This window comes from Struthio camelus, chromosome 7 (genome assembly GCF_040807025.1).
Source record: "Struthio camelus isolate bStrCam1 chromosome 7, bStrCam1.hap1, whole genome shotgun sequence".
NCBI classification, from domain to species: Eukaryota; Metazoa; Chordata; class Aves; order Struthioniformes; family Struthionidae; genus Struthio; species Struthio camelus.
The window spans coordinates 27,447,579-27,464,916 of NC_090948.1; the positions used below are offsets into that span (position 1 = coordinate 27,447,579).

A 17,338-nucleotide genomic window follows, 5' to 3' on the forward strand; every position below is an offset into this window, starting at 1 on the left:
TATGAGAGTTTTCATGCCAGCATTATTATTATGTATACATATAAAGTGATTTTTAGCTACAGAGTTCCTAAGAATTTAATACTATGGAAACACATAGAGTGATAGAAATTCAGACACATGCACAGCTAAAGTAATCTGTGTACCTGCTAAGTATGAACACTTTTTCATTTACTAGAGTAGCATAATGATTTTTTTTAGATATAGACTATCTATATGCCATAATTTTTTACACCCTTCTGTCTTACATGAGCAATTTTATGTTAAAGGATATAATGCATAGTAATTCAGAATCAAAATATTTGCTGTCATATAAACGTGATACAATACTTTCATTTTAGATGAATAAAAACCAATCATTTCCATAAGAAAGAAAATGCTGTATTTTCATCACTGTAAAAGGGTCTCTGACTTTAAGCTGACACATATTTAAAAATCTGATCCTTTTCTGCCTAGCCATTTGTCATTGTATATTGTCAATATACAGTGGCAGATATAAACTTATTTTTAAGAGCAACAAATAAAAAATTTTGAAGCCTACAAAGATATAAGGAAGATGAAAGAGCATTGAAATCTAGTTAAGTAAAAAAAAAAAAAAGTAGAAACACGTTTTAAGTAATTTTAAGTTTATGATGTTCCTATGAGTTACATTATAGAACCAGGTATAACCCAGGCACTCTAAATATTGCATTGGTTTCCAACTCCCTTTAATAAAAAAAGGCAAAACGTTTGACTTATACACTAATGGATCATCCCTTTTGATATTATGTTAATATAACATTATGATATTATTCATCAACAGTTTTCGTGGTCAACATTTTCTGTGGAAGATTTCTATAATTCCTTCAACACACTTGACAAAGCTCAAGTCTGCTGAGCTGAAGGGACACTGCAACTCAGTGTTTCTCATTTCTATTTCTTTTTCTGCGAGGAGGCAGATGGAAGTAGATAAAGGGTGGCATGATAGTTCGTTGCAGTTTTCATTGCCGAGTATACTCTCATCTGGATTGACTCATACACATGCATATTATTATTTGCGAAAATATAACAGTTATGGACATTAAGCACTCTATGCATATAAAGACACATGTAAATAACAATTCTACATATAATTAGAAATGATTATAAATGTATCTGAAGATACTATGAAGATATTGAAATCACTTTGAACTACATTGGCGGAGTAATCCAGTGAAGAGTGACCAGTTTACTCCTGCCTATATATGCACTTTATCTGCACTTCCATGAGAGATATACTTGACATATAATGGTCATTTGGGAGACTAAACAAGAAAAGCATTCTAGCAACTAAAGCAGAATGAGAAGCAAAACACTGTTTCTACTCTAGGTAACCTAGTAAATGTAGAGCTAATGTCTCATATGCACTTCTCCAGAGATGCTACTGAGCAGGGTAGGTTGGGAGGGAAGGTAGAATTCTGGATCAGACACTTCAATTTTGTCAAGTATGTTAAAAAGCTTTTTTTTTTTTTTTAAAAAAAAAAAAAGAAGGTTCAAAATCCGCTTCCTGCCTTTCTCTACTCTATCTGAAGGAGGAAAGGAATCAGACATATCAGTTGCACACAGACATTTCCATGCTACACAGATTGATGTTATGCTTCACCTTTACACAGGGACTTTAAGAAAAGATTGTAGGTTCCCAAGATAAAACATTCATAGGACTTAAGACCAGAAGCTCTTAATGCATTTAACTGGATGTCTTGTACATTACAAGTCATTCAGCTTCGTCCATTTACCCTGAAGAAAACTAAGTAACTGGCATTTCAACTTAAGTGTAACTTAAGTTTGGATGAAGTGCATCGTTCAGGAAAAACAATTATTCCTGACATGAACAAATCCAGAGATGAAAAGCCCTCTTTTTCCTCTTGGAATGGATGGAATATTTCAAAGGGTAGTCACTCACAGTGCTAACATTTCATGCCTTATTTCCCACTCAAATTTGTCTGGCAACAGCTTCAAGACATTGATTCTTGTTGAGCTTTTATTAAAGAGCCCTTTACTTTCTTCCACAAAGGTACTTACTATACTATAACCAAATCACACATCAATCCTCTTTTCACTAAACCAAAGAAATTAAGCTCTTTAAATCTCCCACTGTTAGAAATTTTCTCCAGCCATCAAATTTCTTGTGCTTTCTTCCCTTCACTTTTCATGGTCCTGAATAGCGAGCAACTGCAATCCCCAGTATAACTTTCCAGAGTGGTGATAATACCAAAATCTGTGGGATTAAGTGCTTTATAGTTCTAAATAAACTGAAAGACTCTCACACAGAAGGTATTTTTGAAGTGAAAGACAATGTCATCAACACTGATGCCAATGGCAAGCTCTAGACACAGTGTGCAGCTCATCTGCTCATATGGTTCTGGAAGCTGAAAACATTTGAAAACACTGCTACAGATCTTCAGACATGCATGGCAAATCAGACAGCTCCCAAGCCATTTAGAAAAAGCTTCTGGATGTAAGCTGAAGTACTGCAAATTTCACACCTTGGACCTTTCATTTAAAAAAAAAAAAAAAAAAAAGGAGGACACACTTAAAAAAGGAACACAGACATTCAATTATCAAGTATAAATGTACTCAGTGTCAATGAAAGCTTCACAGCTGATAGAATACTGCACAAAATAAAACCCTTGTACAATCAGACTGCTTGCTTAGCAGACCTACATCAATCCCTGGGGATCAAATTAGATTAAAACTGTTCTCTGCAGCTTCTCCTTTCACATTCGTAATGATATAACTATGATATCAATATTTGACCCAGGAAAAAGCGTCATCTTTTCCCCTTTTTACTACTTAGATTTTCGGTCAACTGTTCTTTTTCATACAGAAGTATGGGTGAAAATTTGCATGTTAATACCTTCAACTGTTATACACAGGTGGCATTTTTTTTCCAACTCAGAAGTGTAAGAAAGTTCTCTGTGGGAGTGTGACTAGCACTTCAATAGCTGAATATAGCTTACTCTATTTTAGTATCTAATTCCATGAGCTTAACTGTAGTGTTTTCATTTAGAATTAAATTTAAGTTTACAGGCACGTTATCCCCACACAATATTAAGACTCATAAAACCAAAGGAAGGCTCTTGATCATTAATGTCTTGCAGTAAGGAATTTGTGTGCGTGTCTGATATTGCACTTTCTGAATTTTATAATCAATAGCAAAGGTTCTCCTCTTTCTACAATAGAGCTAAAGATCTTTAATGTTGTAAGTGTTTGATTTTAATTTTAATGTTAATTTTCAATCAATAAAGGAAGACTGACATTACTTTATATTTGATAACTCATTTGACAACTGTGATCCTGACAAAAGGTAGTCAACACAACTTCAGAAATGGAAAAAGGAGAAAAGACAGTCAGTGAAGTGGATCATGATGCGACAGTAGTTTTCTGCTATTTTCAAGCTGTCTTAACCAGGAACTTAACTACGTAAATACTAATGCGCAGTACAAACCAGGAAACCAGAAGCTGCTGCTTCTTTTACCTAGTTGCCAATTTCTCAGGAACCTAATATCCGTAAGGAAATTTGATAATGATTTGCCATGTCTCTTTTCTGACTGAGACATTGGTATAGGAACTAATACAGGAACTTTATCACCTACAGCTGCCTTTTTGCTTTTTTTGTGTCATCTAAATGATGCAAAGGAGCAGAAGGGGATCACGTTAATCAAGAGACATTCCACAGTCAAATATAGTTCTAAAGGGATTCTAATAGTATTTAGAATAAAACTCCTTAAATATTTTCTTGCTTTTACTTATTTTATAATGAGTAACCCCCGTGACATTTTCAGAAAAAGTGAAAAGCTCTAGTTACAGGCTAGTGTTCTTCCCTTATTCTCCCATCACCATTTTGATTGGTTGTAGTTGCAACAACTTTCCTGGAAGATTAGGTTGTTTCTCAGCTGTCTCTCTTCACTTTGCATTCCTTCCCTTGAGAGTCAATGGATACAAATTGTCAGCCACTGAAACATTACAAATCACTATTAGATTTATTTAAATCTAAGCTACGTTCTGTGGCTGCTTGGAGGGCAGAGTGACAGGAAATTGGAGGGAAAATTGTGCTGTACAAAAACATCCTGATAGCTTTAAGACCCTTACAGATGCACTTATTAAAAATAATCAAGAATTAGAGATCTCTGAAACCTATATTAAATCTTGTAATATCTGAACATTTGTGTGACATGGATTTTTCATTTGCTTTTGGAGATTACATCAGAAAATGAGCTTGAACCATCTTTCCAGATGGTTAAAGCGTTTCTTACACATCTTAAATTCTTGTCTCTGATTTTTGCTCTACCAGTTATAAAATGATAAGGCTATCTGATAATTATAGTGAGTCTGACAGGGCCCCAAATATAAGGCAGCCTTCAATCTACAATGACCCTCATTTCCAAGAATAGAAATAAAAATGAACAAGGTTTTGAAAAACATAAAAAAGCGCTCAGAACTCCCCCAAATCCTACATAACCTTTCATCGCCACAATCCTGATACCCTTTGCTTTCTTTCCCAAATACAGGGAAAAATCAGCCAGCCTTATCCAAACCTCCACGTGGCCAAACAGTTCCCAGGGGTAGTACCAGCTTTCTTAGATCTGTTGGGAATTAAGTCTTAGCTGCATATGAACTTCACATGAACGTTGCATTCAGATGGTGGTGTAGACAGTGAGAAAAACAAAGGCAAGTTCTGGGTTCTCTTCAGCAGATAGCTGCTTTCCCCTTTACTCCATTCAAATTGCTGGGGAGTGCTTGAGCTATCCGAAGTTAGAAGAGATGGAAGATGAACCTAAGCAAATGAGGAAAGTACTACACACTCCTTCTTCCTCCCAACAACGTTCTATAAGAATAAAGAGCTGTGAAAGCAGGGAGCAGAGTGGCTGCACAGCTCTCTCTAAATACCCCACTCAACTCATTCGGCTGTTTTCCCAGGCAAGATCCTACTCAGAAAGCCTGTGTCATTCTCTCCCTAGGGGCAGCATCCCACGGCAAGGTCACTGGTACTTCCTTTGTTCCCCTCTGCACAGCAACAGCTCTTGAAGAAGCGGAGAGGCACAAAGAGGGGAAGTCTGTCCCCTAATAAGTTCTGCTTGGACTAAGATGGTGCTGAGTTTTCAAAATTCATCTTGTGAAACTGTTGCCCTGATCAATGCATTAGGATGGTGGAGCCAGCAATTAGTACTTACCTATTCCTAGCTCCCACCTGCTGCTTTTTATTTCGCTACGAGCTTCAGTTCTGTACACTCTATAGATCAGTGCTGACTTCACCAGGACAAAAAGATGCAAGTAGATTAATTTATTTACTTGCAACCTTGCAGCACTGTCCAGTGCTATTGAATGCAATAGATTCTAGGGTACTAAAATCATAGTAGGGTAACACTAAATGTGTATTTAAATGTGTAAGGAAGCAAATTTTACAAATCATGTATTTCTTCCTTTCCTCATCTTTCTCTTTAGCTCCTTCTCTTACATCCCTCCTCATTTTAGTTTACTTGTTGAAGGATTGTATGAAACAAGATAAATTCACTAATGAAGAATATTATGAATTCCATAGCTGGAATAAAATATGCTATTCTTCATGTGAGCAGCCTCAAAAACATTAATTCAAATTGCAGCAAGTCATACAGAGGTACCACAGTGACTGAGAAATGAAAGTCCATTTAATGAAAGACAAAGCAAAGAGTTAAATTTCCTTAACCTGGCAAAGTAAAGATTCAAAATAGACATAATTTCTTCTCTATTTAAATACATTACAGATAATCACCATGGACAGATAATAACTTTTAAGCCAAGCTATACAGTCAGAAAGAAAAATTAGTATACAGTGCTGACGAATAAATTTAGCTTGGAAATAAAAAGATTTCTAACTATTTGGGTAGGATGGTTATGGAACAGCCTGTAACAGAAAGGGCAGAACAAAAGATCTAGTCTTTCAGCAAGCAATGGAGTTCATTTTATTTTAGCAAACCTTCAATGAACCTGTTTGTCATGATCATAATGTTTCCTTGAAAAAATATTTTGTTACGGGAACAAAGATTTATATAAATAGCTATGCACCTGCATGGAATTTTATTAGCCACACACTGTGAAGTTAATGGTTAAAATATTAATTTGCTTAGCACTTCTATTTACACTGTGTGCTGCTACCATTTTGTTGCATGGAAATGTTTCCTTGGGTAATGTTGTTTCTCTGCAAGTTACTGTTCCTTAGGGAAAAGCCTTTTAAGTACTGTACATGCATTTGGATGTACTCTGCAGACTTTTCTTCATACTGTTATCACCTACTTGCTATCCTCTATGAATGACAGAAAGAACGTAACTCCGAAGATTGCTTTTCAAAATTTGTGGAAAAAAGTAATCTTCAGTGTGATGTCTGCCAATTTTAAGAATTAAAACTTACAGAGACTGAGAAATTTGTCTTTAAATAAACGTTGTCAGCCTGCTAAATATAAACTTTTCCATTTTTGTAGTATTTCTTTACCATTAGCCTGCAGTTGTACACCCGTTTCCTAAAATTTTGGACTTATTTTTCCACCATCTTTTTCCTGTCCTCTCTTCGTCCTGGAGACATTTATCCTTGGAGGGTTTTTCAGCATACAGAAAAGAAGAAGGCTCCAAACTCATATGGTACTAGCCTTTGAGTGAGGTGCTTATGATACTAGACTGGTCTTGACAGAGTTTGTTCCCATTTTCATTTCTCTCCTGCCTGAAAGGTTATTTCATTGATTAATCTACAGAGGCTGTAGATCCCATCTCTCCAAACCTGACAAAACTGTTAGTGACACTCCTTATCAATGCAAAATAATACTGATTTAATTTTCATTTGTACTCACTTACATGCAAAAACTCTATTTCTCCCTAACACTAAGTTTTATCTGTGTAGTAACCCGAGATAGAAAACCTCTTCCTGGAGTACAAAGTAAAGTGTCCCGTATCAGCCATTATTGACTTGCGGTGCAAAACCACCACCTTCCAGAAAGTTGCCAGTACACTGTCCCTTCCTGTACCACTGCGTGGCATCATACCATCCCAACAGCCTGTGTTTTCCATTTGCTGACAGACTGCTATTTTGACAAGTACAGACTTTGTATACAATGCAAAAATGTATCATTTTTGAAAGCTGCATTAATAATGATTTCTAAGAACAATTAGTAAGAACAACCAGCTCACCAGTTCTTTTAATACAGCTTGTCCCTGTCACCAGAGACCATCAATGAGACAAATGAATTCCTCACAGCTGGAACTGATTTTGCTTCGTTTGGAAATTTTCTGCATTTTCAACAATTATTTCAGAAAGCTAGTATTTAGAAGGCTAAACATAACTGATCTTCTATCAGCTTCCTAAAATAATCAACTCTTGAAAAGGGAATTTTGCCTAGCTTCTATGATGACAGCAGGAATCTACCCTACAAGCTTGATTCCACTCCCATTCAAGCAATTTGCAAAACCGTACAGGATAAGGCCTTAGGGGCTCTTTTCTTCTGAAGAAGATATAAGCAGAAACTCTTGGGAATGGCAAAAGCAAGTATTACCCATACACCTGCTATGTATTAGTGAAGAGTAACAGTCCCTGAAATATTTAAGTCTCAAAGGAGAAAGACAAGAGCGTTAATAATTCACTTAGCCTTCCCTACTGTTTCTGAGAGAATTTTTCAAGATGAAGAAGAAAAAAAGGAAGATACACTGAAAGCAACTCTGTTAATTTAATTCTAGCTGCCATGCTCTCACTTCACAGAAGTGTAGCTTCATTGATTCTTGAAAACTTTTTTGAAACTCAGCTACATAAACTGGGGGGGGGAGAGGGGGAGCAGGGAAGAAGAATGTGTTCAATGCTCTGTGTGGCCAGAATACCTTACTTTGACATTCACTGTAAACACCACAACCAATATTTTTATAGTCTAAACAATTTTCTTTTCACACCTCAGTGGCTCCACAATAGTTACAGGGCAAGTCTAGCATTTAGGAGTTAGGAGGAGCTCAGCCAAGGTACACTTTGTAATTTTCCCTAAATATACAGTAAACATGTGTTTAAATGCTATCTATGGCACCAATTAAAAATTTGGTAAAGGAAAACATCTGTGCAGTGAAGGAAAGCATTCTCCTGTCTGCTGTCAAATTTGTTCCTATTTCCATCCTGTAACATCACCCCCCCCTTCCAAAATATTACCAGATTATTGTTTGAATTGAGTACTATGCAGTCATGACAGTACTCTCCTGTAGAGAAAATCCTGGTTCTCGTGCTAGCTCCCAGAACAGCATACTTATTAATTATGGCTCTGTAAATTCTCTCATATAATATGTGAACAACTTGTGAAGAAATTCCTGTGACTCTCATTGCAAGGATGTACTTACGAGCTGCATCTCAGAATACTAAGGCTTCACACACAAACAAAAAGCCATTGTCTCCTAAAAGCTACAGATTCTTGCAATCCCTAGAATAAGCCTTTCAAGCACTGCTCCTAATATCATACTATAAACTTACTGAGATCCAGTTCTACTTACCTTTGTGCTTACAAAATCCACATACTTGGAGAAATCTGATGTTGAGGAACACATGGAAAATAGACTCTAAGAATGTTCAATTTTCACACTTTTGCCCTCAGTCCTATTTTTCACCAATTAACTAGCAGATACTATTAAATACCTCTAAAAAACTAACCGCAAGCCAGGTTGTTTTTACCAACTATCTGCACAGACATGCACAGCAAGCTAGCAGACACCACAACTATCCTTTCTCTTCAGGTATGTGATACTGACTCCCACTACATTCCCTGATTCCCTATCACACTTGCATCAAGAAAACTCTTAATCTACTGTTGCCAAACTGGGATCTGCAGGAACACATCAGTCACACAGCCACAAATGTGCCCAAATCATCCAGCTCCTCTAGAAGCAAATTGCCTATGATCTCTACTTGTAAATTAACTGGTAATGCAACATCAGAAGCAGAAAAATCAATATTCAGGAAGGTCAAGGTTATATTTTGGATTGAACGATTCTCCTGATGGCTTACATGAGCAAGAAACACTAGTGTGACCATTGCTCAGGAGTCTCAGAGCGTAGCTTGCTTTATTTAATGGGCTTACCTAGCCATAGCAGTGGAACACAAGTATCTGAAAGTTATATGGACTAAGGAAAATAAAGATTTTCTTCTTGCACATAATATAATTTCTTGCCAAAATACTACCACAAATGCCAAGGAATTAGCTTCTAGTTATCATGTGAAGAAATTAATATACTACTATCTCTTTATATTTATTTTTGAATAAGTACGAGGAGAATCAGTTTTGCCTACTCAATGAAAAACAAAAACAGAGCAAAACCAATACCAGAAGAGTCCCTTTAAAAAAAAGGGGGGAGGCGGTGATCCTCCTTAGTCTATTTTAAAAATTGTGAATCCAAAATTGTCACCCACACCTTTGTCAGCGCTAGTCATGCATGTCATCATCTTCTACCTTGTTCATCTGTCCTTCTCAATTCGACAGTTGGCAGAAGTAGGTGAAAAGGGCAGCGAGCAGAAAAAAAACATATCCACTAGCAAATATTAGCTTAGCCTTGGGGCAAGATGACTAGTAATATTGCTCCTTTGCTTGGTGGTCCCTTGGATTGTCTGCCTTTGCTGATGATGCCCCAATTGGCGTTCTCTTGGCCAGTTCCAATTTGCTTTTCCTTTCTGCACAGAAAAAAAGGAACCCGAGTGAGCTGCTATCAGAAAATAAGTAGTCTGTGAACAGAAGCTTCTATCAGTGGCAGGCAAGACCTGCAACCCATAGTTACCAGCTGTAACTGCAATCTAACAAGAAAATCAGCCAGAAATTCCTGAGCTAACAGCAGCTGTTCAAGAGATTAGGAACAGCTGACAAAAAGTGACAGTAAATCATGGGAGTCTCAAATATTTTGAGAGAGCTGGCAAGTAAGACAATAATCATTGCATGTTAAGCCAGAGCTCTAGATCTGAAAAAGAGATGTGGCACATTGCCCCAAGCGTATAAGCTTGATGATCTCAATTTATTTTGAGAATAAATGTTCATATCATTTAGGAAAAGTGGTGAAGAGGCATGTTTAATGCTTTTCTTCCCATTTTTCTCCTCTGACTTGCTGCTTATCCTTGTATTTATTCTGTGCACTCTTATCATTCTTTTTGACTCTACATGTGCATCACCCAGAGTAGATAGCTCTTTCTTATTCTTTTATGCAGCACCCGGTGCAGTGAGGTTCTAAAGGTTAAGTAAGATGCATACGCCTCAGCACTAACAATAACTCCTTACATAATCACAACAAACTGTTGCTGGAATGTTCAACACGCTGCATGGACATTGAAAATAGACTTTCTTTTGTACCAGAGGTTATTTCTCCAAATGTGACTAAAAAAAAAAATTACAGTGATGCTGCTGTACTGCTGTCAATACATTATATTATCTTACAAAAGATTACATTCCCTGTGTTTTGTCATTCAAAAACCTTTCCTACACATACGTATTTCCATACATGTAATCAAAATCTGAACCATGAAGAATTATCTGAGCTATTACGATAATCAACAAAAATTTTAGTCGTTCTATGGGACAGGTTAAACAACTGAGGATAACGCACTTGAGTTTACCTAAACTAGATGAAAAGAATACTGAAATCCTAAAAAGGAACAAAAAAGGAACAATGATTCAACAGTAAGGCAATAGACTAAAAAAAATAAAAAACACCAAACAAGTGTTTGGGTCTCCTCTCTTTAAATCACTCTGCCTATGCCTCTTTTCTCCAGCAGTAAAACAGGAATTACAATATTGTTTCTTCCCATTGTTGCTCATCTCATACTGTGCTCATATCATAACCTGTATTTTACCTTGCATTTGTTTGAAGACAATCAAACAGAACTCTGACCTTCTTGGGGACTTCAGTCCTACAGTAATATGAATACACATAAAACGTATAAATACAGAATAGCAAGCAAACTGTTCATCAATCTTCTCTCCGGACTCCCTAGAAAACTTTGGGGTGACATTATGAAAACTCCATTGTGTTTGGCTGTACAGGTCTGCAATTTTCTGAGTTCACAATCTCAGCTTTCATAATACAAGCACAGTCTTGGTGTTGTAGCAACCTTTAGCTGACTACTGTTTATTTGTGTAATTAATGCAATCACATCTTGGTGAAAGTCTGAATTACTATACATTATAAAGCATACTAACTGCATGAAATCACATTATTATGGCATAGACTAGTACAATTAGCATGCACAATAACATGGTAAAAATCACGAGAGAGATTTGCGAGGATAAAGAAAGAATATTCTGTGTCTGGTTGGTAGCCAATATAAAGGCACTGTCCAGAAAAATTACATTTTGCCAACAACTTACACATTGTTTTAAAGGAAGAACTAGAAGGGCAAGTTAAAGAGGAAGAAAGATTGTAATGTTTCATATGTTTACATTATTTATTTCAAAGGAAACAATTAATTATTTTTAAACTTTCTCTTACTTGTGCGTACTTCCAAAGTTGATTTTTACAGGCTTTCAGCCTGTATAGGCTCCACAACTTCGCTGCCAAATTTCACGTGCTCTAGTGCCTCTTCACATGTTTATGGTTACACGTATCATCAGATTTTGAAACAGAAGGGAATTTTTTTTTGTCACAGCTAAGACAACTGGGAACGGCTGGCAGCTTTTCTTGCTCTAGTTATTTCCTAGGATCAGCTGGGAATTTTATCCAGCGAAATCTTTACCACTGAGAAGTGCCTAAATATTCACAATCTGTTTTTTGGTGCATCACTGCCACAGGAAGGGACAAAGGCTTACCTGAACATTGCTCTGCAGCAGCAGACTCAGGTGTGCGAGCTTGGCTAAGAGTCACTAGAATATAAATTGCTGCTTTTACTTCTAAGTGAAAGCTGCCAAGTGTTATTTGTGAGATTGCTTTCTTAATCTGTCTTCCACAGAAAGGGCTGTCAAAATCAGCTTCCACACTAAAAATTTATTTGCAAGACTTTAAGCAATGAGAGAAGGATAACAAGGATACAATCTTACGGCTGTTATGCTAATGACATAAATAAAATGGAACTAATCCCAAACCAGCGTTTATCTGCATTTATTTTATTTTGTAACTACTACCTAGGAATTATTTTCCATTAAAGGAGAAAGGTAATTAAAGAAAGGTGTATTGTTAAGAAAATGCCTGTCCCACATTGTAAGTATCCTGTGCGTTCTGGAGGCACTGGCAAGCACAAAGCTGCAGTTTGATAATACAGAAAAAGGAATACAAGAGAGAAAAGGGATTGTATTTAAATATAATAATAAAAAGACACTAATATAAAGCCACACTGTTCTGTTTGGGAGGAAGTCCACTAGCAAAGCAATGTAATTCTTCTGTGTTTTAGATATGAGTGGATTTTTGCAAAGCCTATTTGTACAGATGTTAGCAAAAGTTATTCTAATATTAAAAAATAACAATAATATGAAAGAAAGGAAAGCTGAGATAAAGTGCTAAGAGATGCTTTGATGACAGAGAAAAGTAACATGAGTACATGCAGGAATAAATTATGCTGAATTCTGTTTATGGAAGTCCTGGGAGTACTACCAGGCTTTTTTCTTGGGAAAACATAGACAAAAGGTCACAGCTCAGATGTTTGTTGCAAAGAATAAAAAGGGACTTTGTAACAATGCTTTCTGTAAGTATTTAAAACTTTTAAGAAAATAAAAACACTAGTAGGTTTAAAGGTACAGGTTGCCAAAATTGGTAGGCCTTTTTCAGGAGGTAATGTGGATTTTATTTTTAGCTTATTACATATCTTAATTTGTGAATCTTGATAGAATCTTACCAACATTTAACTGTTAAGTGGCTAGCATTGAAATGAAACTTGTAAAAGCCGGTTCCACACTGCACGTTTCCTGAAACAGCTAAAGCTTTCACCTCTCCAAGCAGTTTGACCTTCAACTACCAATTTATTAGTAGCATACTGGTACTTTTAGGGTCCAACACATCATTATCAACATGCTTTAAGAGAAATCATTCACGCTGAGACTAGCCAAGTGTTAGGGCATCTTTCTTTTTCTTTGATTGTCAGTCTTTCAATCTATTGTCAACCTTATTAACATCTTACATATTAGAGTAGCCTCAAAGCTTAGACAGTGATAGAGCTTCCCAGTGACAGTTTCCTGAAGTTTTGGAGTAACTTAGTGCTCCTGATAACACTCTTCTCTGTGACAGCCAGAAAGCTGATGGAGTCCTGAAAGGTCCCCTGAGAACGAGAGAGTGCACATCACCATCATTGCACTGTACAGTTTTTGCTCTAAGTCCGTAGGTCTAAAGTTCCCACTGTGAAACATCTGCCCTTGATTTGGCAGTCAAAAATCCTGAAGCTCCCTGCCCACAAACTCCTCACAGTTAGCCTTGTCAAGTTACCTAAATTTTGACACCGTACAAAGTCTAATGGAGATTTCCAAGCCTTGCCATGTAATACCATCTGAGTTGCTGGCAGCCACAACTGCCTTCTCATGCCACGTCTTTCTGATCTCTGCTGTTAACAATACTTTAAGTGTCAACAGATGTCATCACGTGTAATGTGTCAAGAAGAGCCAATGCATGTGTGCTGCAACTGACAAGAGTTCTCTGAGCAGAGATGGCGTGTAAATTCTGCAGGCAGGCAGGCCCATTATAACCATTCTGACACTGTAAGCACGCTAGCGCTTTGGTAGTTCACTACAGTGCTCACTTTTGAAGTCAGACCGATTCAACTTCCTTTTTATTTGTGTGATCGGGAAAAAAAAAACAAAACTAAAACAGACCATTGACGTCCTGCCCACTTAAGAATATTTGTTGTTTGGCAGCTGAAGACAGCAACCCTTTGGTGGTTTAACACTAGCGTTAATGTTAAACCACCAAAGCTCAGAGCAAACTGAAATCCACCACGCACTACACTATAGCACTTGCACATGCCTAAAAAAATGTTCCAGTATGATTTCCAGACCACAGACACTAAACTTTAAGATGCAGTGGGTGTTTGCAGATTAGAAACATCTGTGTGCCCTATCTGTATCTCTATCAACTGAATGGAATTTCTTTTTCATTTAAATGATATGTTCATCTAATCTCCATCTAATGAATGGAATCAATAACTCTTCCAATCAATATCCTAAATTCGTGAATACACATAGTAATAAATTTTCACATATTCCATCCCACAAATGACTGGCAAAACATTAACAAAGTGAACAGTGTCTGAGACATTCAAGTCAGGAAGCTAACAGCACAAATCAATCAAAAAGTATAAGCGACTTTCCCTAGCATCCTTCTGAAATGTACATACCTACCGTGTCAGCTGTATTCCGATCACTTTTAATTTGGTCACCTCTGAAAGATGTTCAGAGAGTAGCTGTTCTTTGTGAAAATTTTTCTGTTCACATAAGAACTAGACATTCCCACGGGAGCAGAATTATGGACTATTCTCCTAGTATGGAATGATTCTGCCTTCCAGTTAAGGCGAAGGGGAGAGATAAAAAAACCCAAACCAATGAAAAGGTTAAATTTTCAGAGGCGACATTAGCCAAAAGGAGCAGTTCACAAATCAGCTGTAGTCTACAATATGTTACCTGACCAATTACTTGCCAGCTCTCTGACGTACTTTGTCAGTTGCAGTCTGAAAAATAATCTGGAGGCAAGCTGAGAAATAGTCTCAGTTTAAAACGATAACCTTTTGGTAATCACTTACCTAACTGAAGATTTCAGCCTTGATGTGACTGATTGATATTATTATGAACTATTTAAAATTAACAAATGTTTATATTTTATATATAAATGTTTATAAATGTTATTTAACATACTCTACATACAAATAAAAGGATGGGATTGCACTCAAATAAGAGGACCTGAGGATATGATTGTTATGTTAAACCATTCATTGGTACCAATGTACAGTTTAAGGGATTCATGTTTCCACCAGCATTGCTTAAAGCAGTGCAACAGGACAAAAATCTATTAAGAAAATAGAAATTTTGGGGATATTAGGCCAGATTGTAAAACACTACAGTTTCATTAACCTGTAAGGTGCTTCAAGGCATAAAACACACAGCAATATTGCCTAAAAAATTACAGTGTTACAAATGTATCATAATACACATATGGAGGGTAACCGTGGATGAAAAATAAGGAAAGAACAAGCACTTGTTTGAACATATAGCAGATCAGTAGTTAGCCAAATACTGTCAGCACTTGAAAGCTGTCTGGTGATTTCTTTGAAGCTAACCCAGAAATCCCAGTGGTACTGAGGAAAAACCCAGCAATTTCAGTAGTCGCTCTGGCAGCCTCATCAATAAAATGAATGACTGGCTAGGTCATTAAGATGAATCTAACTTGCACTAGTGAGAGTCCATTAAGCAATGCATATAAACTGGTGGAGCTGTCTATATTCCCTGGAATTCACGATAGACTTCAGTAGTATTCATTTTAGCACTTTTCATAAGTGGTCGGCAGACACACAAGTATTTTCAGTGACTAAAATTATTATATGATAGTAGCACAGATAAATAGATAGATACAACTCAGTCTCTCTTTCAACGATTAAATGGAGAAAATTGGAATTTTGGGACAAAGAGGCAAAAAAATGATTTTTTGCCTTAATTTGGTTGACAAAATCTGGAATAGCATTAGCATCAAAATACAGGCATAACAGATTTCACATAACATCAAAAAGTTTTAATACATGCTAGAGGATACACAGATTATTTGTTTACTCTTTAGAACAGAAGTAGCATGAGCAATTACAGAAAAACAGAACCAAAAACTCTGTGACTTTCTGAATGAATTTAAAGCAGCAGAGTATTTCTTGCATTATTACCTAAAAGGGAATTATTTCTTTAGAATTAGCTTTCCACATAAGAGTCTTGCTGTGATAGATCACACAACAGTTCACATAATGCATTGTTCCTCTGTCTGCAAGTATCACAACTATGTTCTGAGATGCACTCTATGCCAAAGCTTACGCAACATACATTCAGTGCTTCGATTTCTTATGTATATTTATTTAATTCTCAGAAAGACAGTTATTGATCCTGACATAAGGGATGGCTTCAGGGAAAAAAATACTGTCCTTATAAAACAGGTATTTTTAAGGAATTGCCAGCTGCCATTTTATTATACCTGTCATTATTCCATTATTGTCATTATTGAAATATTTATTTTTAATGCCTCTTTTCAGGACTTATTTCAACTTCCTAGCAGGAGTATTTGAAGTCAAGCACACAAATAAATGGTCCAGATTTTAATGTACTGCTGATGCAGTAGCACCTATTATCTTTAAGGATATTCCCAGGACTTCTTTAAAATGCATCCAACTTCAAAGTCTACTGAGCATACAAGCAGCTAGCAGGTATGACAGTTTCCCTTCAGCTTTCCACCTGGGCTTTTCTAATTTCATAGACTGAGGAGGCAGACTAAACCCACTATGGAAGCTTCAGACTGCTTTAAAAAAAACTTCTTATCTTGGGATGTTATCTGGGGTTCAAAGAGAACCAAGGTTTTTTTTTTTGTTCCAACACTAAGTTTATTTGCATAACTAAGTGCAAGAGCGGAGTCTGAATTAAACACTGTGTTATTCTATTTTTATCCATTTTTATGAAACAGGTGCTTCAGACACTAATCACAATAAAGACTTGAAAAGAAGGGCTTATTAGTATAAATGTAAAATACATGTTTAGACAATGAAAGAATATTTGATTCATATAAAAATAATGTACTTAAAAATGCCTTTTATACTTCAGAGTAATAATATTAACCAAAACCTCAGCATTCAAACATCCTTCAGCCTTCCTGTGAAATGAATAGATACAAAAGTTCATCTGTGTACTGTGGCACTCAGAATCTATCTTTCTAATCTTGTCACTTACCAAAACAAAAGCAAGAGTAGTAATAGCTTAACAGAAAATTTTGCTTTGTAAATTACAAAGAACAACAAAAATAAGAAATCATCAAAAATCCTGTTTAAAAACATCCTTTTGTAGTTGCTATATTATAATCGAATTTCTATTGCCTTCGATCACCTGAGAGTCATTACTTTACCAACTCTAAATTAGCCATCACAGTTATGCACGGTCTTCTATATAAGAACACTTCAGAGTCCAAAGAATCACTGCATTACAGCTGAGAGTAGGAATTTGGGGGGAGGGAAAGGAATTGGAATTGCAGGCTTAATTTAGAAAAATAAAATTGAAGAATAGTAAAGCAGGAAAGGTAACATCACCAATAAAACAAACAGGATATTTGACTTCTTATTGGCTAATATGCTGCTTCATTGTCACTACTTCCTGTAGCATCTGGGGGATTCTTCTTGGCAAATACCATCTAAGTG

The 17,338-nt window shown here is 36.4% G+C and overlaps 1 protein-coding gene and 1 long non-coding RNA gene across 21 annotated transcripts in view; both read right to left on the bottom strand.

Annotated features, from left to right (window-relative positions):
* KCNMA1 (potassium calcium-activated channel subfamily M alpha 1) overlaps nt 1-17,338 on the bottom strand; it is a 527,317-nt gene that overhangs the window by 235,648 nt on the left and 274,331 nt on the right. The gene's annotated exons all lie outside the window — the stretch shown is intronic.
* Nucleotides 9,604-14,535, bottom strand: LOC138067823 (uncharacterized). Its single transcript, XR_011142214.1, has 3 exons — nt 13,097-14,535; nt 10,844-10,900; nt 9,604-9,676 (listed from the first exon to the last, which is right to left on the bottom strand). It is a non-coding gene; the product is annotated as an uncharacterized lncRNA (long non-coding RNA).